This window comes from Polistes dominula, unplaced genomic scaffold (assembly GCF_049000335.1).
Source record: "Polistes dominula isolate Pdom_NZ unplaced genomic scaffold, Pdom_raw_medaka contig_11, whole genome shotgun sequence".
NCBI classification, from domain to species: Eukaryota; Metazoa; Arthropoda; class Insecta; order Hymenoptera; family Vespidae; genus Polistes; species Polistes dominula.
The window spans coordinates 1,687,539-1,710,090 of record NW_028301154.1 but is presented as its reverse complement, the minus strand read 5'-3'; the positions used below and the strand labels follow the sequence as shown (position 1 = coordinate 1,710,090).

The 22,552-nt window shown below is 29.9% G+C and overlaps 1 pseudogene; it reads right to left on the bottom strand.

Annotated features, from left to right (window-relative positions):
- Positions 1-18,992: 18,992 nt before the first annotated feature.
- On the bottom strand, positions 18,993-20,027 carry LOC107073644 (histone-lysine N-methyltransferase SETMAR pseudogene; annotated as a pseudogene).
- Between the last annotated feature and the right edge of the window lie 2,525 nt (positions 20,028-22,552).

Genomic DNA, 22,552 nt, shown 5'->3' with positions numbered 1-22,552 from the left:
CTTGATGAAACTTTCAATATTCTATTTTTATGTTTGGTGAATATCTACAAATTTTCGAATTTATATTTGTTGTAAAATTTTAAATAATTATATTTTATATTCAGTATATATAAATAAGTGCCTTCAGAAATGCCATTATATATAAAGTAGTCATTTAAAACATTGAAATAGAAGAAAATCTCAAAATGTTTGTTGTTAAATCCAACGATGATCACCTGTAACAAGAAGAAAACTATATTAATCATACAATCAAGTGATACAAAGTAACCTAAAATATGAATCGTCCAATTCGTAGATGCACTTTTCAATTGAATTCTCTATTTATTTTAATCAAATCTCTATTTCAAGTTACAATAAAATTAAATATAAACGCGTGATTTTATATTTATATAAAAAAAAATATATATATATAAAAAAAGGAAAAGTACAGATAGCAAGTTACTACAAAAAAAAGTATCTATTAATTATTATAAAATACTTTTGAACTACATTATATAGAAAAGAGAAATTACTTAAATATTCACAAAACGTTAATTGAGCTTCTAAATTTAATAATAAGGAAATTTTAATGCTTTTGACTCTAATTAACTAAAAACTTCTGCATCTTTTTGACGATTTAGACACGACTTTGGTGTCCCAAGGAGATGGAATGGTCCATCATCTCCAATTACAACTAGAAATTAATGACGAGCAAAGAAATAATACAATAAAATATAAAATATGACTAAAGAACTATTCTCGAAAGGTTCGAACATGATGTTGAACCTTTGAAAATAATTCAGTAGCCTGTAGTTGCCCTCTTGAGCCACAATTATGTGGGGGCCTCTTCGGCATATGCCTCTTCTTTCTTCATTCCCTGAAAACTGCATTTGGACATTTTCTACGTGCAAGCAAGATAAGATATTTCATACTACTTTTGCAAATAAACTCGTATTTTGTTATGATTCTAATTCTCAATTATTACAAAATTAATTTACATTTCGCGTTCACTTTTCTAGCTCGTGGACCATCAATGAACTTAGAATTCATTGATCATACACGAGAACATTTAATCGAATGTCCAAGCAGATAATAATTTCCCTCGATGACCTAATAACACTTCGCACTTTTAACGTCGAGTAATAAAATCGAATTGAAATAAATAGTGCAATAAATGTAATGCATTTTCTTGTAATACTTTTATTTCATTAATTAGTTATATTTAATTATATCACATATTTCTAGCTGTAAGAGGAAATCGCGATAGTGCGTAGTGCTAATCCTGAAATACTTAAAACTAAGTATCAAATGCATCAAAGAATTTGCGAATTTGATTCGACTCTATCTCGTTCGAGATAAAATCGAAGTAGAAATGAATCTTTCAAATGGTTGCAAATACCTTTGAATCATGATACATAATAAAGATCACAGAATAGTTACAAAATAAATTAACAAATCAAACATAATATAGAATGAGATGATCAAATTTTGTAACAATTCTGTATAAACCAGGAGGCGGAATTTCCACTCCGGAGTGGAAGCAAGAAGTCTAATGCCTTTCCTGGATCCTACCTACTTAAAATTAAAGTTTTCACATTCATTCAAAGAAGTATGCTACCTGCCTGCCTATTACCCATATTTTTACCCATTTAAAGAAAAACCATACATACCCACCCACTCACTCCACGGTTCTCACACATACCACCAGGGTGCAAAAGCCTAAACTAGAGAGCATGCCCAGGGGCACCTCCGACACCCTAGTTCAACCACGTTTTCTAAACTTATATGCTAATGGGTATACGTACGTATTTTGCTGTAATCGACTGCCAAGGCTAATGATTATTGCTAATATGACTAATTCAAAAATACTGGTATATACTAGTATATAATAGCATACTAGTAACATACAAGTATATCAAAGTTTCCACAAATAAATGCAGTAACTATACTATGCAAACGAGATTATCAAACAAATTAGAAATATTTAATATAAATATAAGAATACAAAAACGCGTATTTTTCACATCACACGTGATATGTAAAAGTAGTGCTTTGAGTATTTAATAATGTATTAAATGAATAAAAAATATCGCGAAACGATGTACAATACACACTACCTAATACGCACACACAGGTGTAAAGTACATCGTGCAATCACTAGCACAATAACAGCCGCTAATAGGGAAAAAACTAAAACTAAACCCACGCTAACTGTTTCTCACCCATACGTGTAACACCTGGGCACATGCATAGATGAGAACGCAGAAAGTATGGGGGAGAAACAGGGAGATTAGTATATTAGAAGCTGAAAATCCTGATCTAAAAAATATGATTAAGACATAAACACATAAATACATTTGTATAAAAATTCATCTAAGCGACTAAGGACTCTACAAGTCATTTGGTGAATAATGACTTAAACAAGCGAATGAAAAAAAAAGTTACCCCATATGAAACAATTATAGTTTCGAGGTAAGGATGTATTAAAAGACTCTACAATAATGATGGATATTTTTTGCAAACCTCGGACGACTTTTTCATTAAATGGCTGTTCTAATTAAAGAACTGGGCTTTGAGCCGCCACTTAACTGCCAAAGTCTATCCGTCGCGAATGAGTTTGTCTTCTTGCTCATTTATTTAAAATATCACAATATTGATATATCAAAATTAATCTCGATTAGATAAACTATGTACGAAGTAATGCATGTAAGACATTTATTACATGCTTTTAACACGTATTAAAAAAGAGAGTGTATTTATTAATTGCATTATTAATTAAATGAATTTAACCGATGAGACAAGAAAACCTATCCTGAACTAATAATAAAACATACAATAAAATATACAATTTTCATGAATAACTCCTAAAAAGGAATTACTCATGTGCTCGTCAATAATTTATTTAAATAATTACAACCAGTAACTCGTGCCGATTTGGACCTTTCATCCTCGGCATGATTGAGCACTGGAGGGACTTTAAATAAAAACTCATGGTTTAAGAAGTTCTGCGATGGCTCCAAAACACTCCTACTTCGCAGCCAGTATTTTAGTCTGACGATGGAAGACGATACTCGATTTGCCATTGAAGAAGATCCATCGAAGATAAATCCAAAATCCATCGAATTCAACATCTTTGAAATGAAGAGAATCCATGGTTATATCTGTAAAATAAAATAGAACAAAACGATAAGTTATCTGAAATATTATTTAAATTCATATAACATAAAATCAAATAAAATGTAAATAAAAATGAATACTTACAATGCTTTCCAATGGGACGAAGCTCAATTGCACCATGGTAATGCACCTCGCGTGAATCTAATAACGCGATATAAGCGAAAATAAGAAACTATAGATGAGTTTCTTATCGCGAAACCGTAATTTTATTATTCGGCGATAAACACTGACTCTAATTCGCGTTTAATTTTAATTTATTACTAGCCCGATCACTGAATCTACAACTAATTCAAAGACTGCATTGCACGCAGTTTGATATTACCACCATAAACACTGCATTGCAAACTGTCGAGTTTCTTTACCGAAAAAACGAAATTTTAATATGCGACGATCAACACTGAATCTACTATTGCCGACTTTTTTATATTTTATTTTAACACGATGCAACACACGAGAACTTCATTGCCTACGCGCTCGATTGCAATGATTTTCTAAAACATAACAAGAAAAAGAGCAATTAATATCATTGTCGTAGTAAAAATCCATAGAAACTATCATAGAAATGTTTGATAATAAAATATACTTACTTTTAGTCTTCGTTGATGACTGCAGGATGGGTATCCTACCTTAGGATGACGATGTATAAAATAAAATTAAATAAAAAATCTGAAAAGCTGAAACATACTAAAGATTATAATACAACATTTCCTGTAAATCATTTCTGAAGGCAAGATACATTAAAAGATGTGTTGTCATAAAACGTTCAAACACACCCGTATTGCTTCGCACACGATTGCAATCTGAAACAGAAATAAAAAACAATACTGTTAATATCATTACTATTATTGAAAACCATTTAAATTTTTGTGGAATTAATTAATATAAAAGTATACTCACTTTGAATCTATATCGATGAATGCACGATGGGTCTCCTACCCTTAGGATGACGATGAATTAAATGTTTAAAATGAAAAAAAGAAACTGGCGAGTTTCTTTACCGAAAAAAACGAAACATTGATATGCAACGATCAACACTGAGTCTAGTATATTCTGGAACAGAAAAAGAAAAAGTACAATTAATATCATTGTCTTATTAAAAAAAAACTATTAAAATTATAAAAGAAATGTTTGTTAAGAAATATAATTACTTTTAATCTTCTGTGATGAATGCACGATAGGTATCCTACCCTTAGGATGACGATGAATTAAAAAAAATAAAAATATAAAACCTGAAACATACTAAAGATTATAGTACAAATATTTCTTGTAAATTATTTCTCAAGGCAGGACACACATTAAAACCATTTAATATCTTATCAAAAATATTCAATAGTTAATAGAAAGAAATAATTTAATAATCTATGAGAATTGACATAATTAAAAGTTAAAGTTATTAATTAAATATTTATGAAATTTATCAAAGTATGCAACTATTTGCATGCTAAATTACATACCAAGTATGTACTAAGTATGTTAGTAAAAATATTAATTAAAAATCTTTAAAGTTGTCTAAATAAAACAGTAATTGTATCAGCAAACTCAATAAAGAGTAACATAAAAAATAAACCAGATTTTATACCATTCTATGCAATGAAAAACTTTTTAAACTATTAAAATCAAAAAGATAATGTTAGAAATAAAATTATTAAATAATTTAATACGCCTTATTTTCGTTTATGTTGTCTTGTTGAAAGATAGAAGACGAATAAGAGGTACGTTACTACATAACCTTGGTAGAGGGGATCTCGGGAGTGTCGAACGCTCGGCTATTATACCTATGTTATCGGCTGTTTACGTTTTGTCGTCGACTCGAGAAATACCTACAAATATAAATACACATTTATATAGTAGCTTATATGTCGAGTGTATTGTTTTCTTATTCTTCCTCTCTCTCTTTTTCTCTCACTCCTTCTCTCTCACTCTTTTCTGTAGTATTTCTATATGCGTATATGCTTATATTTAAAAGAAATAATGCTCACCTCGCCATATATGGAGAAGATAAAAAAAGTTGCCACAAGGTTAAAAGATTAGTGAATTCCTGTTATAACTCTTCCCACGTTAAGAAAGCTAAAAGAAAGTAAAATATGAAAACACATATAAAAATTATGCATGTAGTATGCATTTGATATATAACATTCGTTATATATCATTTAATATATAACAGGAAGGTGTACATTAAAATATTAATTGAAACAATTATCTGAAATTAACGGGATAACAAAATCCGCTGCAACAAGTATACAGAAGACAGATTAAAAAATTCGAAAGATTCGCCATATTGCAGTGCATAAAACAGGCGCGTAAAACTGGCGCGAAAATACTGCATGCGCGAAAATGATGCGCAGTATATCTTCTTTCCACCTATAATAAAGAAAAATTTCGAATGATTAAAAATACGATATAGGACCACAAAAATTGTCAAAATATACTCAAAATATCAAAATTGATCCTTTTATCCTTTATATATTGTAATAGAAAGGTGTGAACCTTACAAAATATCTTTTAATTACCTGATCTTAACGGGACGATGACACTCCGATGTGTTCTCCACGAATGACGCCATGAAACTGAAGAATTCGGACGAAAGACGGGCTGTGATTGGCTAATTTATTTTTTTGAACATGAAAAGGGTCTTCACAGCTTCTTAAACGGACAGAATCTGACCTTCTTTATGACCACGCTGGTCAAACTACATATGAATATTTATTTATTAAATAAATTAAAAATCATTTCTATTTTTCTAATAAATGTATACGTAACTTATAAATATTCTAAAAATAATGGAAAGAATAAAGACAATGTAGACATTACGAAAACTTTGTCGTTTTGCACAAAAGAATACAATCGTATAGAAGAGAATTGTCGATATAAAAATGTCTAATATAAAATGCAGCATATGAAAGAATAAATTCCCAAAATATGTATCGATAAAGAATCCTCACAATTTAAATACTTTCAGAAATGCATAAGATGTGCATTGTTTCTAAAATATTTACAATAACGTTTATACACGATTCACACGAAGATCATTCTACATGATTTTCTATACTATAAGATACTACATTCTCTTTATTCTATTCATTATTTTTAGAATAATCATAAGTAACAAGTAACAATTTAATTTGTAATCGAAAAAAGAAACATTTATTTATAACATATCAAAATTATTTTCTATTTAATGTACCTTAAATCCTGTGAAATGTTTAAACCAATGTATATGCATAGAAACAATCTGAAATGTAATTACAGTATATTAGAATAATAAAATAATTGTTAAATAATTAATATAAGTGCATATTGTTATCTAATAACTTATTACATATGATTTATGTACCTTTCTCTTCGAGATTCACCTTTTAACTGAGGCATTATCCTCTATAAAAGTACTTTTATTTTAATGTTGTTTAGGTTATTTTCCAATTGTTGCCCATGTATGCAACGCAAATAACATTCGAAATAAACAGAATTTCAGATTATAATTCCATTATTTTTACACTCTTTTCACTCTACACAATACTTTACACACTTTAATTGTAAACATTATAAAAATAATGAATAATATAAAAAAAGAATACATAATAAGAACATTATCTCATTGCATAAGAGAAAACAACCATGTAGAAGAGAAACTTTTTCAAAGAATTTAGTAAAACAATTGACAATCTATTAATATCCACTCGTATAAAAGTAAATCCCTATCATAAAGGCGAGTTTTTACGTTAAAGAAAAAAATTATAGGGACTTTTCTACTGTTGGCAAGCGAAAGATTGTCAATTGTTTTACTAAATTCTTTGAAAAAGTTTCTCTTCTACATGGTTGTTTTCTCTTATGCAATGAGATAATGTTCTTATTATGTATTCTTTTTTTATATTATTCATTATTTTTATAATGTTTACAATTAAAGTGTGTAAAGTATTGTGTAGAGTGAAAAGAGTGTAAAAATAATGGAATTATAATCTGAAATTCTGTTTATTTCGAATGTTATTTGCGTTGCATACATGGGCAACAATTGGAAAATAACCTAAACAACATTAAAATAAAAGTACTTTTATAGAGGATAATGCCTCAGTTAAAAGGTGAATCTCGAAGAGAAAGGTACATAAATCATATGTAATAAGTTATTAGATAACAATATGCACTTATATTAATTATTTAACAATTATTTTATTATTCTAATATACTGTAATTACATTTCAGATTGTTTCTATGCATATACATTGGTTTAAACATTTCACAGGATTTAAGGTACATTAAATAGAAAATAATTTTGATATGTTATAAATAAATGTTTCTTTTTTCGATTACAAATTAAATTGTTACTTGTTACTTATGATTATTCTAAAAATAATGAATAGAATAAAGAGAATGTAGTATCTTATAGTATAGAAAATCATGTAGAATGATCTTCGTGTGAATCGTGTATAAACGTTATTGTAAATATTTTAGAAACAATGCACATCTTATGCATTTCTGAAAGTATTTAAATTGTGAGGATTCTTTATCGATACATATTTTGGGAATTTATTCTTTCATATGCTGCATTTTATATTAGACATTTTTATATCGACAATTCTCTTCTATACGATTGTATTCTTTTTGTGCAAAACGACAAAGTTTTCGTAATGTCTACATTGTCTTTATTCTTTCCATTATTTTTAGAATATTTATAAGTTACGTATACATTTATTAGAAAAATAGAAATGATTTTTAATTTATTTAATAAATAAATATTCATATGTAGTTTGACCAGCGTGGTCATAAAGAAGGTCAGATTCTGTCCGTTTAAGAAGCTGTGAAGACCCTTTTCATGTTCAAAAAAATAAATTAGCCAATCACAGCCCGTCTTTCGTCCGAATTCTTCAGTTTCATGGCGTCATTCGTGGAGAACACATCGGAGTGTCATCGTCCCGTTAAGATCAGGTAATTAAAAGATATTTTGTAAGGTTCACACCTTTCTATTACAATATATAAAGGATAAAAGGATCAATTTTGATATTTTGAGTATATTTTGACAATTTTTGTGGTCCTATATCGTATTTTTAATCATTCGAAATTTTTCTTTATTATAGGTGGAAAGAAGATATACTGCGCATCATTTTCGCGCATGCAGTATTTTCGCGCCAGTTTTACGCGCCTGTTTTATGCACTGCAATATGGCGAATCTTTCGAATTTTTTAATCTGTCTTCTGTATACTTGTTGCAGCGGATTTTGTTATCCCGTTAATTTCAGATAATTGTTTCAATTAATATTTTAATGTACACCTTCCTGTTATATATTAAATGATATATAACGAATGTTATATATCAAATGCATACTACATGCATAATTTTTATATGTGTTTTCATATTTTACTTTCTTTTAGCTTTCTTAACGTGGGAAGAGTTATAACAGGAATTCACTAATCTTTTAACCTTGTGGCAACTTTTTTTATCTTCTCCATATATGGCGAGGTGAGCATTATTTCTTTTAAATATAAGCATATACGCATATAGAAATACTACAGAAAGAGTGAGAGAGAAGGAGTGAGAGAAAAAGAGAGAGAGGAAGAATAAGAAAACAATACACTCGACATATAAGCTACTATATAAATGTGTATTTATATTTGTAGGTATTTCTCGAGTCGACGACAAAACGTAAACAGCCGATAACATAGGTATAATAGCCGAGCGTTCGACACTCCCGAGATCCCCTCTACCAAGGTTATGTAGTAACGTACCTCTTATTCGTCTTCTATCTTTCAACAAGACAACATAAACGAAAATAAGGCGTATTAAATTATTTAATAATTTTATTTCTAACATTATCTTTTTGATTTTAATAGTTTAAAAAGTTTTTCATTGCATAGAATGGTATAAAATCTGGTTTATTTTTTATGTTACTCTTTATTGAGTTTGCTGATACAATTACTGTTTTATTTAGACAACTTTAAAGATTTTTAATTAATATTTTTACTAACATACTTAGTACATACTTGGTATGTAATTTAGCATGCAAATAGTTGCATACTTTGATAAATTTCATAAATATTTAATTAATAACTTTAACTTTTAATTATGTCAATTCTCATAGATTATTAAATTATTTCTTTCTATTAACTATTGAATATTTTTGATAAGATATTAAATGGTTTTAATGTGTGTCCTGCCTTGAGAAATAATTTACAAGAAATATTTGTACTATAATCTTTAGTATGTTTCAGGTTTTATATTTTTATTTTTTTTAATTCATCGTCATCCTAAGGGTAGGATACCTATCGTGCATTCATCACAGAAGATTAAAAGTAATTATATTTCTTAACAAACATTTCTTTTATAATTTTAATAGTTTTTTTTTAATAAGACAATGATATTAATTGTACTTTTTCTTTTTCTGTTCCAGAATATACTAGACTCAGTGTTGATCGTTGCATATCAATGTTTCGTTTTTTTCGGTAAAGAAACTCGCCAGTTTCTTTTTTTCATTTTAAACATTTAATTCATCGTCATCCTAAGGGTAGGAGACCCATCGTGCATTCATCGATATAGATTCAAAGTGAGTATACTTTTATATTAATTAATTCCACAAAAATTTAAATGGTTTTCAATAATAGTAATGATATTAACAGTATTGTTTTTTATTTCTGTTTCAGATTGCAATCGTGTGCGAAGCAATACGGGTGTGTTTGAACGTTTTATGACAACACATCTTTTAATGTATCTTGCCTTCAGAAATGATTTACAGGAAATGTTGTATTATAATCTTTAGTATGTTTCAGCTTTTCAGATTTTTTATTTAATTTTATTTTATACATCGTCATCCTAAGGGTAGGATACCCATCCTGCAGTCATCAACGAAGACTAAAAGTAAGTATATTTTATTATCAAACATTTCTATGATAGTTTCTATGGATTTTTACTACGACAATGATATTAATTGCTCTTTTTCTTGTTATGTTTTAGAAAATCATTGCAATCGAGCGCGTAGGCAATGAAGTTCTCGTGTGTTGCATCGTGTTAAAATAAAATATAAAAAAGTCGGCAATAGTAGATTCAGTGTTGATCGTCGCATATTAAAATTTCGTTTTTTCGGTAAAGAAACTCGACAGTTTGCAATGCAGTGTTTATGGTGGTAATATCAAACTGCGTGCAATGCAGTCTTTGAATTAGTTGTAGATTCAGTGATCGGGCTAGTAATAAATTAAAATTAAACGCGAATTAGAGTCAGTGTTTATCGCCGAATAATAAAATTACGGTTTCGCGATAAGAAACTCATCTATAGTTTCTTATTTTCGCTTATATCGCGTTATTAGATTCACGCGAGGTGCATTACCATGGTGCAATTGAGCTTCGTCCCATTGGAAAGCATTGTAAGTATTCATTTTTATTTACATTTTATTTGATTTTATGTTATATGAATTTAAATAATATTTCAGATAACTTATCGTTTTGTTCTATTTTATTTTACAGATATAACCATGGATTCTCTTCATTTCAAAGATGTTGAATTCGATGGATTTTGGATTTATCTTCGATGGATCTTCTTCAATGGCAAATCGAGTATCGTCTTCCATCGTCAGACTAAAATACTGGCTGCGAAGTAGGAGTGTTTTGGAGCCATCGCAGAACTTCTTAAACCATGAGTTTTTATTTAAAGTCCCTCCAGTGCTCAATCATGCCGAGGATGAAAGGTCCAAATCGGCACGAGTTACTGGTTGTAATTATTTAAATAAATTATTGACGAGCACATGAGTAATTCCTTTTTAGGAGTTATTCATGAAAATTGTATATTTTATTGTATGTTTTATTATTAGTTCAGGATAGGTTTTCTTGTCTCATCGGTTAAATTCATTTAATTAATAATGCAATTAATAAATACACTCTCTTTTTTAATACGTGTTAAAAGCATGTAATAAATGTCTTACATGCATTACTTCGTACATAGTTTATCTAATCGAGATTAATTTTGATATATCAATATTGTGATATTTTAAATAAATGAGCAAGAAGACAAACTCATTCGCGACGGATAGACTTTGGCAGTTAAGTGGCGGCTCAAAGCCCAGTTCTTTAATTAGAACAGCCATTTAATGAAAAAGTCGTCCGAGGTTTGCAAAAAATATCCATCATTATTGTAGAGTCTTTTAATACATCCTTACCTCGAAACTATAATTGTTTCATATGGGGTAACTTTTTTTTTCATTCGCTTGTTTAAGTCATTATTCACCAAATGACTTGTAGAGTCCTTAGTCGCTTAGATGAATTTTTATACAAATGTATTTATGTGTTTATGTCTTAATCATATTTTTTAGATCAGGATTTTCAGCTTCTAATATACTAATCTCCCGTTTCTCCCCCCATACTTTCTGCGTTCTCATCTATGCATGTGCCCAGGTGTTACACGTATGGGTGAGAAACAGTTAGCGTGGGTTTAGTTTTAGTTTTTTCCCCTATTGGCGGCTGTTATTGTGCTAGTGATTGCACGATGTACTTTACACCTGTGTGTGCGTATTAGGTAGTGTGTATTGTACATCGTTTCGCGATATTTTTTATTCATTTAATACATTATTAAATACTCAAAGCACTACTTTTACATATCACGTGTGATGTGAAAAATACGCGTTTTTGTATTCTTATATTTATATTAAATATTTCTAATTTGTTTGATAATCTCGTTTGCATAGTATAGTTACTGCATTTATTTGTGGAAACTTTGATATACTTGTATGTTACTAGTATGCTATTATATACTAGTATATACCAGTATTTTTGAATTAGTCATATTAGCAATAATCATTAGCCTTGGCAGTCGATTACAGCAAAATACGTACGTATACCCATTAGCATATAAGTTTAGAAAACGTGGTTGAACTAGGGTGTCGGAGGTGCCCCGGGGCATGCTCTCTAGTTTAGGCTTTTGCACCCTGGTGGTATGTGTGAGAACCGTGGAGTGAGTGGGTGGGTATGTATGGTTTTTCTTTAAATGGGTAAAAATATGGGTAATAGGCAGGCAGGTAGCATACTTCTTTGAATGAATGTGAAAACTTTAATTTTAAGTAGGTAGGATCCAGGAAAGGCATTAGACTTCTTGCTTCCACTCCGGAGTGGAAATTCCGCCTCCTGGTTTATACAGAATTGTTACAAAATTTGATCATCTCATTCTATATTATGTTTGATTTGTTAATTTATTTTGTAACTATTCTGTGATCTTTATTATGTATCATGATTCAAAGGTATTTGCAACCATTTGAAAGATTCATTTCTACTTCGATTTTATCTCGAACGAGATAGAGTCGAATCAAATTCGCAAATTCTTTGATGCATTTGATACTTAGTTTTAAGTATTTCAGGATTAGCACTACGCACTATCGCGATTTCCTCTTACAGCTAGAAATATGTGATATAATTAAATATAACTAATTAATGAAATAAAAGTATTACAAGAAAATGCATTACATTTATTGCACTATTTATTTCAATTCGATTTTATTACTCGACGTTAAAAGTGCGAAGTGTTATTAGGTCATCGAGGGAAATTATTATCTGCTTGGACATTCGATTAAATGTTCTCGTGTATGATCAATGAATTCTAAGTTCATTGATGGTCCACGAGCTAGAAAAGTGAACGCGAAATGTAAATTAATTTTGTAATAATTGAGAATTAGAATCATAACAAAATACGAGTTTATTTGCAAAAGTAGTATGAAATATCTTATCTTGCTTGCACGTAGAAAATGTCCAAATGCAGTTTTCAGGGAATGAAGAAAGAAGAGGCATATGCCGAAGAGGCCCCCACATAATTGTGGCTCAAGAGGGCAACTACAGGCTACTGAATTATTTTCAAAGGTTCAACATCATGTTCGAACCTTTCGAGAATAGTTCTTTAGTCATATTTTATATTTTATTGTATTATTTCTTTGCTCGTCATTAATTTCTAGTTGTAATTGGAGATGATGGACCATTCCATCTCCTTGGGACACCAAAGTCGTGTCTAAATCGTCAAAAAGATGCAGAAGTTTTTAGTTAATTAGAGTCAAAAGCATTAAAATTTCCTTATTATTAAATTTAGAAGCTCAATTAACGTTTTGTGAATATTTAAGTAATTTCTCTTTTCTATATAATGTAGTTCAAAAGTATTTTATAATAATTAATAGATACTTTTTTTTGTAGTAACTTGCTATCTGTACTTTTCCTTTTTTTATATATATATATTTTTTTTTTTTATATAAATATAAAATCACGCGTTTATATTTAATTTTATTGTAACTTGAAATAGAGATTTGATTAAAATAAATAGAGAATTCAATTGAAAAGTGCATCTACGAATTGGACGATTCATATTTTAGGTTACTTTGTATCACTTGATTGTATGATTAATATAGTTTTCTTCTTGTTACAGGTGATCATCGTTGGATTTAACAACAAACATTTTGAGATTTTCTTCTATTTCAATGTTTTAAATGACTACTTTATATATAATGGCATTTCTGAAGGCACTTATTTATATATACTGAATATAAAATATAATTATTTAAAATTTTACAACAAATATAAATTCGAAAATTTGTAGATATTCACCAAACATAAAAATAGAATATTGAAAGTTTCATCAAGAAGTTTGGTTCCTTATGGGCTATAAATAGAAGTATTACTTATTTAATTAAAAAATGTGTTGTCATTATTACTTTTTTCTTTTTTTTTAAGTGTAAAGTGTGTTTGTTTGAATTGACTGCGTGCAATGCAGTTAATATTGAATTAGTTGTAGAATCAGTGACCGGGCGAGTATAATAAATTAAAATCAAACGCGAATTAGAGTCAGTGTTGTTCGTCGTATAATAAAATTTCGGTTTCGCGATAAGAAACTCATTTATAGTTTCTTATTTTCGTTTATACCGCGTTATTAAATTCACGCGAGGTGTGCATTACCATGATGCCATTGAGCTTCGTCCCATTGGAATGCATTGTAAGTATTCATTTTTCTTAACATTTTATTCCATTTTATTTTATATGATTTTTACATCATATTCCAGATAACTTATAGCTTTGTTTTATTTTATGTTATAGACATGACGACGGATTGTCTACCTTTTCAAAGATGTGGAATGAATGCTTCGATGGAAGTAGGTGTGTTTTGGAGCCATCGCAGAACTTCTAATGTCACTGTTCATATTTCATATATGCGTTATTTTAATTGTAAAATGCGACATATATATCTAATGTAACAGTTGGTAACGAGTGAGTACAAAAATTGAAAATCCCTGCGTTGCTCAATTATAGCAAAAATGAAAAATCTTATTCGGCACGTGCCGATTGTAATTTATTAAATGTACAAGCATATGAGTCATTCCTTTATTGGAATGACTTATAAAAACTTTATATTCTATACCATATTTTATTAGTTCAGTATAGGTTTTTTTTATCTCTTCATGATAGGTTTTTTTTGGGTCTTCAGAATAGGTTTCCATGTCTTTTCAATTAAACTCATTTTATTAACAATGCTAATAATCAATGTAGGTTCTTTTACAATTCGTAATTTTAATTTTTTTCTATGACAATACTGTGTAAAGATAGGTTTTTTAGTATATATTAGAAAAAAGGAGGAAAGCACGTATAAAAATGATAGGAAATGAAATGGGTAGAATACCAAAGCAATGCTGTAGAATTCTAAGTGAGATTGGTACGTTCGATCGACAGTTTTCCTTTCTCTCATCCCTTTCCTTGGAATCTGCCCTTTGTATTTACCTCGTACGCCACAAACCGGAACTCAAAGGGATGTTGGATGACTTTAAGGAAATTGTACGTGTCGTTTACCGTAAATGGATCATCCGGAACGAACAGAATAACTCGTTGGGAAGTGTATCGTTTGACATGAATGATTAGATTTCTTTCTGACCTTTAAGATGATCCGACGAAATGATCTATAAGCTTCTCTTTCTCTTTTTCTTTTTCTTTTTATTTCTTATTATATTTTTGTATTATGGGGTGTAATTGACTTGGATTCTGAGAAGATTGATGTTAGTTTTGTTTCATTTCATTCAAGTCATTTATGTGAACTGGATATCTTTGATAATAATGATTTATGGTAGTGAAGAGTATTGGAATTATTATAAAATTTTAGTATCAACCATAATACAAGTTATTCTCTTATTTATGAACATTATTATTAATGGAATTATAACACAACTTTTCTAGTATTCTAACTAATGTTCATATAAAGAAAATGTTGATAGAATATAATTAAAAACCGTTAGAACTATTACGTTAAATTAGACTTGACATTATAAAATGTAACATCTAAAATAATTAAAACATGTTTAAATATTATTTAAATTAAAGTGCAAAGGGTTTATAACACACGTTACTTGAATATTATCCTTTCATTATCTTTATTCAAATTTTTTGTCTCTAACATTTGAAAAAAAATAAAAAAGAAATACATAAAAATAGGAGAAAAGTCGAGTTTGAAATTTCTTTGATCTCGAAGGATTGTAAAATCCAATGATCTGGCTTGGTATTTCTAGTGTAAATGGGAATAAAAGAAAGGATGAGAAAAACTTTAGCTCTTGAATAAAAAAGTAGTATTACAGATAGAGAAAGACAGAAAGAAATAGAAGAAGATAAAATAAAAAAAATAAAAAAATAATCATTCGAGATTGTAATTAATCGAGATGTAATCTAACCTAATATTGGCAATTATCTATAAAAAAAAAAATAAATCAAGGAGTTAAATGAAAATAATCTGAATAATGAAATAACGATTATTGATTGTACTTAATCAATCAGAAATTTTTTCATTTTCTCTTAATTGAATAAAGAGTAAGATGATAGAAATTGAAGAATGGTCGATTGGGTGATGTCTTTTATTATCTCGTAGAAAGGTGAAATCGAATGATCCGGCTTGGTATTCGTCGTGAAAATTAAAGTTAAAGAAGAAACGACGAGCAGAACTTTTTCCTCTTGAATGAAAAAGTAGTTTTATTGTTGGAGAAAGAAATAGAAAAAATACAAAATAAGAAAGAAGAAGAAAAAGAAAAAGAACAAAACAACAACAAAGAAAAAAAGAAAGGAAGAGAGAGAGAGAAATAAATTGAGTAAAAGATCAAGAAAAAAAGAGAAAGACAGAATGAGAGAATGAAATAAATAAAAAAGAACAAACTGAGAGAGAGAGAGAGAGAGAGAGAGAGAGAGAGAGAGAGAGAGAGACAGTAAAAGAAAGAGAAAAGAAAGGGAAAGAGATAGAAATAGAAATAAATAAATAAATAAATAAATAAAATACGAGGTAGATAAAAGGATATAGAAAATCAAGTGAAACCATAAGGAAAAGGCACGTAAGAGACGTACGAGGAACGAGGAAGCAAACGAAAGATCAGAGAAAAATAAAGAAAGAACGAAAGAGTGTAAAGAGTTGGAAGCAAAGAGTAAAATGGAGAGGGTTAAAAGGAAGAAAAGGACACAAGAGAGATTGTAGAAGGGACGAGTTGAGAAACTTTCTCCTTCCAATTGGCCGGATGCGCTTGCTAACTTTCTTCTTTTTCTTCGCGTAATGAAATAGCCGAGGAAGAATCAAGGATGCGGAAGTCAACGGTCCTCTGTTGACTTCCTTTCAAGTTACCACTACTCTCTTTTTTTTGTCCCCTCCCCCTCCCTATTTTTATCTTCGTTTCTTTTTATCCGCGTCCTTTCGTCGTCGTCACCGTAAGGATTCGAACTTTAGGCGAGAATTCAAACTGTTCCCTCTTCGATTCCATCTAATTGAGAAATTATTCAAAAGGGCAGAAGGGTGTCCCTCTCGAGACGACGAGTACGACGACGATCGACGATTCCAATCGAACCTTTCTCCTCCTACTTCTCTTCCTTCTCATCATCCTCTTCCTCCTCCTCATCATCCTCCTCCTTTTACTCCTTTTCCTTTCTCACACGTTTCAACATCATCGATTCGATTCCATTCGATCGCCTATCTAACGTGTGACGAGACACTCGTTGAATTTCCCGTTCGACACTCACCCTTTTCCTGCAAATCAAAGGATCTTAAATTTATATGATGGAAATTTGATTATGCTTTTATCGATTATTTTACCTTCTTTTTATTTTGTTTGTTTTTTTTCCCCTTTTTTTTTTTTACTTTTAATGCAATTATCGAACTACGCGATTATTATTTAATTTGGCAAATGGTAATTATTGTTTCAATCAGATTGTTTAATTATCAATTGAGAATAATATGAAAATATTATATTTCTATTTGAATCTTTGCAAATTTGTATATAATATATATGCTATGATTAAATATTAAATGATTAATACAAATAATTAATTAATATCATATTATTTGGTGGTTATTAAATATATAAAAATACAATAATAGATGTTTATGAATAAAGAAGTTGGTCTCTTGAAAATCTGTAAATTGAATGAAATAATTAAAACAATAAAAAAATAATAACGTTCAAAATAAATTTATTATACACAAGTATCGAATATAAAAATATAATAGAAATAAAAACGAAATGAAAATTTTGAAGACGATCTGATGAAAAATTAATTAACCGAACATATTAACAAATTAAAAAATGAAAAAAAGAAAATATATCAAAAATAAATTCACGAAAGAAAAAGAAATAATTTTGTTCGTATCGCTCAGTAATATAAATTTAAATGTTCAAGAACTTTTTCCTTTTTTTTTTTTTTTTTCGTTAAGTAAAAGAAACTTTTTTATAAAATAATTTTCAAGGATGCAAATCCTGCGTTTCAGAGTTTTGAGAGCAGGAGGAGGAGTAGGAGGAAGAAGTTGCGTACGATTTAAGCTATAGGTCATGCAAGCCCACCTGGGTCTTTCTTTATTAAGCAGCCTCGATTACCGGTAACCTTTCTCATGGTCTTGACACTTTCAAACCGTTTTGAAAAGGCTGCCATGATAAATGGTGCCACGAGAAGGTGCACGAATGAACGAACGAACGAACGAACTCGTCTCACTTTGGCAGCCTACCCTTCCACCTACTGTCACGTCATTATTTACTCAGGAAAGAAAGAAGAAAAATAAAAAGAAAAAATGTTTAGACAGAGAGAGAGAGAAAGAGAAGAGAGAGAGAGAGAGAGAGAGAGAAAGAAAGGAAAAGGTTAGAAAGGGGGAGGAGAAGGTTGGAAAACTCATCTACCTACTCTTCAGTTTTTCTTCCAGTTCATTTCTTTTTGATTTTTTTCTTTCGTTCGCTATTGAGCATAAAAAACTTTTGAAAAATATTTATTAACATTCTTTCTTTGATCTCTTCATTTATTTGTTTATTTTTTCATTTCTTTAAACGAAAGAAATTTTATTCATTTATTTTCTTTTTAATTTTTAATAAGACGAATTATATTTATAAATGTTAACAACTTGTTTTTGTACTTGCAATTAATGTCATTACGTTTGAAGTATAATTGGGACGTTTAAAAATAATAAAATTGTATTTGAAAAGAATTATATATATATATAATTAGTAAAACGTTTAATATACAATTTTAACGTAATGGAATTTTATTTATAATAAATATATAATTAACGTTCAAACAAAGTTTGCTAAAATTTAAATGGTTAAATTATGTTTTTTCATGATACAATTATAAATAAGTTTTTCAAATAAAGTTGAAATATTTAGAGAGTTAAATTATAAACGTTTAATATCAAATTAGTAAGTTTGAATAATAAAACGAAGATATATATATATATTTCCAATTAGTTTTATAAAACTTAATAAACTTGAATGGTTACATTAAATTTTTATTTAGGAAAAGATATTCTCTAAACATTTATTAGGGGGACCGGAAAGTAATGTCGTTTTCTTACGCTAAATACAAACACATACATTTTTAACGAGTCTTTATTTTTAATCAATGATGTATTCCCCATCATTGTCAATAACCTTTTGCCATCTAGTGAGTAAATTTTCAATCCCTGATCGATAAAAATTAATTGGTTTTTCGGCAAAATATCTAGAGATGGCATTTTGGATATCATCCAAATTTGCAAATGTTTTGCCACTTAAAAAGTGTTGCAGCGCTCGGAATAAGTGGAAATCCGATGGAGCAACATCAGGCGAATATGGCGGATGAGGCAGCACCTCCCACCCCAATTCATTAATTTTTTCTAGAGTTCGCCTTGCGCAGTGCGGTCTTGCATTGTCATGTTGGAGAATGACGCCTTTTCGGTTGACAATCGCTGGCCACTTTTCAATTAAAGATTGATTGACTCGCTGCAATTGTTCGCTGTAGAGGTCTGTAGTAACAGTTTGTCCAGGTTTCAGTAATTCAAAATGAACAATGCCGCGAATACTCCACCAAACACACAAAAGCGCTTTTTTGGGGTGTAAACCTGGCTTAGCAGTACTCCGAGGGATTTCATTTGAAGAGAGTTACTGCCTTTTGCGTTTTGGGTTATCATACAGGACCCATTTCTCATCTCCTGTGATTAAGCGATCAAAAAACGCTTCTGTGTTGTGTCGTTTAAGCAATAAGTTGCATGTGATTGATCGGTTAGCCTTATTCTGTTCGGACAGATTATGCGGGACCCAAACACCTGCTCTGCTTACTTTCCCAATCTGCTTCAAATGTTCTTGGATGGTCGACCAAGGTTGGTTGAGACTGTTTGACAATTCCTCGATCGTCTGACACGGATTTGCTTCCACTTCCGCCCTTAACACGTCGTTGTCTAACGCTGATGGTCTTCCTGATCGATACGAGTCGGAAAGATCAAAATTACCCGATTTGAACTTGGAAAACCACCTTTGGCATTTACGAATGTCCAGTGCATTTGGATAAACATCGCAAATGTTTTTGGTAGCAACTGTTGCGTTATTTCCCTTGCGAAACTCAAAGAGCATGCAATGCCCGATGTGTACCTCTTCTGGTATTTGGCTGGCCATTTTACCCAAAATTACAAAAAAAAATTGTAATTCAATTCTCTATAAGTAAAGAAATCACTATAACCTCACAATGTCTTTGGTACGCCTCTGAACCAAACAATGAGCTGACAAATGACAATCAAGTATTGGCATGCGCAGAAACGACATTACTTTCCGGTCCCCCTAATATTAAAAAAAAAAAATGTGTATGTGTGTATGTGTATACAACTTAAATTTTATAAAAAGCAAATAACAAAAACATTCACATTTAATTTTATTCATATTTTTTTTATTGCCTTTTTATCTAGGTAAATTCAAATTCGATATTAAATCGACCGAAGTACATATACACACACTAATATATATATAGATATGTATATTATTTTCATTCGATCACGCGGGTAATCATCAACGGCCGAATAATCGTAAAAATTCAATTTGAAAATCGCAATTCGTTAATCGCAACCGCATCGTTTCGTTTCGTTTCGTTTTCGTTTACGGTATTTTATATTTTTTCAAGTTTTCGATCAAATTAATTCTATTTTTCCAATTCTATGTTGTTTTTTTTTCTCTTTCGTTTATATCAAACGCTATAACGAACTGAATAAAAATACAAATATATGCATATATGCATGTGTATATTTATTCACAAAACACACCTTACACATATGTCCCATTTGTGTGTGTGTGTACCATAAATGTTAGAACTTTTCGGTAAAGTTACTTTTTTGTGTTTTTTCTTCTTCTTTCTTTCTTTCTTTCTTTCTTTCTTTCTTTCTTTTCGGAAAATAGTTTATACGAACTTTCTTGTGACTTTACTTTGTTCTCATTAAAAAACACGTGGTTTACGTTTGTCCTTGAACCTTTGTCAACACGTTGCATATATTGGATATATTGTGTAAAACAAATATTAAACAATTAAATTTTGATTGTAATTTTCGTGTTAGTTGTCATTCTAGTTTGAACATTACATTTACATTCAACGATTTACATTTATGAAATATTTTACTTGACGACAATAAATTAATCTTTATTGCACGTATTTTAACACGATGGGAAAAAAATAAATAAATAAAAAAAGAGAAGGCCAACAAAAAAAAAAAGAATACAAACGAAACGTTTTCGACACTAGTGATGGAACGTGAATAGAAAATACGAATAAAATACTTTTTATTTTGATTCATTCTTTTTATCTTTATTTTGAGAAACGTTTTTAAAACTTTCATCACGTATTTCTTTTTTTTTATTTTTTTATTTTATATATATAAAATCCTATTAATTATATTGGAAAATTCGAATAGGGTTTATTTTGCGTACAGTGATTGATAACGAACCGTTGAAATTACGTAGATATCAAATTTATTTTGTCATATAATTTATTTTTCTGCACTATATAATTACTTCCCTTCCTCTACTTCTCTCTCCTCAGATTAACATTCCGAACAAATTGTTCCGTTTAATTTAATTCTATTTCGTTTTTGATATCTATACATGTTTTAAATGCGTGTATATATATATTTGTTCATGCATATGTGTATGCGCATTTATGTATACTTTCAAACGGTTTACAAATAAAATTAGATTGTTCACCTACTATTTTCAATCGTAGTTTCAAATAAATAAATTTACATTCTATTCAGTTGATTGTTTCGATTAAAACAAAAAAACAAAAAACAAAAAATATAAAAAAGAGTAGAAAATTATTTGCATTAAATATACAAAAGAAAAAGAAAACCAAATGCATTTGTAACAATTTAATTTCTATTTCTATTTCTAACGATTCGAAAAAAAGAAAGTAAATAACAAAAATATAAAATTAGAAAATAATCCAATTACGTGACTACCCCTTTGACAAATTTTCATCCCCCTGTTTAAGAGGGTAAAAAATAGGCACAAAAAACAGCAATCATAAACAAGAAACAAAAGAGAATGAAAGAACGAGCTCGATGAAGTAAAAAAAAAAAAGAAAAAAAAACCTATAGGGTTTGCGTAACGATAAGGGTGAGGGGAAAAATTGAATGTCAGCTTCCGGTATACTAAGCTTATCCTAAATACACGGACGGTTAAACGAACGTGAAGAGAAACTATTCTTGCGCGCTCGCGCACACTTATGCTACTGCTCACGGGTCATATAACGTTATAAGCGAGAAGGGTTAGGTATGTAGAACTAGACTGTTACTAGAAGGGAAAGAACGGAGAGAAGGGGAAGAGAGTTTGGATATAAGGTATGAGAAGGGTGAGTGGGTGGTGGGGTAGTTGACGGGGTTGATACTTCGAAACCTTAGCACGATATCTCTCTCTTTGCCGAACCATTTCATCTTGCTAGGTGCCCTTTGACCTTACCTTTCATTTCTTGCCTTTTCGTTCGGGAACATGAAATACACACACATACACACACGGAAACACCTATAGGAATATCAACGTATATATGTATATACTTAGAAGTATACGAATCTCATGATATATATGTGTGTGGGAATGTAATCGTGTATTTTGGTATTATATGTATATGTATATATGTACATAATGAGAAGTATACGATAGTG